The sequence below is a fragment of the Colobus angolensis genome, unplaced genomic scaffold, assembly GCF_000951035.1.
Source record: "Colobus angolensis palliatus isolate OR3802 unplaced genomic scaffold, Cang.pa_1.0 Scaffold6, whole genome shotgun sequence".
Classification (NCBI taxonomy): Eukaryota; Metazoa; Chordata; class Mammalia; order Primates; family Cercopithecidae; genus Colobus; species Colobus angolensis.
Genome location: NW_012119598.1, coordinates 27194391 through 27196539, shown reverse-complemented (window position 1 = coordinate 27196539; position 2149 = coordinate 27194391).

The following is a 2149-nucleotide window of genomic DNA, read 5'->3' as shown; positions in this document are numbered from 1 at the left end:
TTGAGATCCTAGCAGATGGAGTCTTCATGGTGGGCCTGATGGAACAGGTCCCTTATAAGACCAGAGAGCTAGCTCTCTCTTTGCCATGTGAGGACATAGCAGGAAGGTAGCCATCTGCAAACTAGGAAAGGGCCTTCACAAAGAATCAACTCAGACCTCAGAACAGTGAGAGATAAATTGTTGTTGTTTAAGTCACTCAGGCTGTGGTATTTTGTTTCAGCAGCCCAAGCTAATACTGTTAATTAGATTAGAAATTTCCTTTTGGGAATGGTGTGTGTGGGGGAGTACCTTTGTTAAGTTTTTACATCAGTGAGTTCATAGGCTTTTCTTTCTTGCTCATTGACTAGGACAGTTTAAATAGTATGAGTGTGAAGGAGATTGTTGGTCATCTATTAAATGTCCATTCTCTGTTTTTTAATATGAGAACTCCTGATTTTCAGCCAACTACCCTGGAAAAAAAGCTAATATTTCTGACTTCTTAGGTGTGGCCATGGACTAAATTCTGGCTAATGCAAGGCAAGCCAAAGGTTTTATGATAGGTTTTAGGACACTAGAGTAAAAGAGAGCTGTTGTACACATACTCTTTACCCTACTTTTGTGTCCTTTTTTTCCATCCTACACCTTGGGTTGTGAGTATGATAGCTGGAACTTTAGTGGTTCTCTTGGATCCCAGTAGGTAATTGAGGGGTGGCTGGAAGGAATCTGTGATTTTCTGGAGTTTCCATACACAAACAAGACCTGGATTTTCTGGGCTTCCCAGACTTCCACATCTTGACTTGCTTTAAATGGGAGAGAAATAAACTTGTTTCAGCCACTGTCATTTTGGGCTATTGTATAGAACGTAATCTAATCTTCAAGGGTACATGCATTTCTTTTCCTTAAAAAAAAAAAAAAAAATCAGCCATAAAATCATCTTCTTTCTTTTTCCTTTCTTTCTCCCCATTATTTAGTTGGAGCTCTGTAACTTTTTTTTTTTTTTTTTTTTTTGAGAAAAGGTCTTGCTCTGTCACTTAGGCTGGAATTCAGTGGCATGACCATGACTCACTGCACCCTTGCCCTCCTAGGCTCAAGCAATCCTTGTGTCTCAGCCTCCTGAGTAGCTGAGACTAAGGCACATGCCACCATGCCCAGCTAATTTATTTTCTTTTAGAGATGGGGGCCTTGCCCAGGCTAGTCTTAAACTCCTAGCCTCAAGTGATCCTCCCATCTCAGCCTCCCAAACTGACAGGATTACAGGTGTGAGCCACCATGCCAGGCCGCTCTGTAAGTGTCTGAATTTCATTTTGTATTTATTAGTCTGTTTATATTTTCTTTCCCTTCTTGGGTCAGTTAGGCCATTTGTTTCTTTTTAAAAAGTATTTTAATCAAAAGTTTTCAAATTTATTTGCATCTAATTCTTCAAATTACTCTCAAAATTATTTCAGTATATATTCTTTTGTTCCTATTTTTTTCTGTATTTTTTATTAGAATAGCTAATGATTTATCTAGCAGGACTTATATTCTTCCCATAGCTTTCCTGCACCCCAATTAATGTCCAATTTGTCCAATTTTATCTTTTTTTTTTTTTTTTGAGGCGGAGTCTCGCTCTGGCGCCCGGACTGGAGTGCAGTGGCCGGATCTCAGCTCACTGCAAGCTCTGCCTCCCAGGTTTAGGCCATTCTCGTGCCTCAGCCTCCCGAGTAGCTGGGACTACAGGCGCCCGCCACCTCGCCCGGCTAGTTTTTGTATTTTTAGTAGAGACGGGGTTTCACCGTGTTAGCCAGGATGGTCTCGATCTCCTGACCTCGTGATCCGCCCGTCTCGGCCTCCCAAAGTGCTGGGATTACAGGCTTGAGCCACCGCGCCCGGCCCAATTTTATCTTTATTCTGGCCTTCTTTATGGTTCCCACAGGTTTATTTTTTAAAACATTTATTTAATTAAATGTTTATTTTGTTATCATCCTTTCTTATTCAGCAATCTAAGTGCTTAGTGATACAGAATTTCCACTGAGCAGCATATGCTAGGCTTTGACAATGTTAGGGAGGCCTCCCCTTTCTGGGGAAAACCACACTTAGATAACACAGGACTGTGGGATGCCAAGAGGTAGAGATGAGCTTATGAATATCCAGATTACATCTTCACTGATCCTGCACAAAGGTGGGGTTCCTT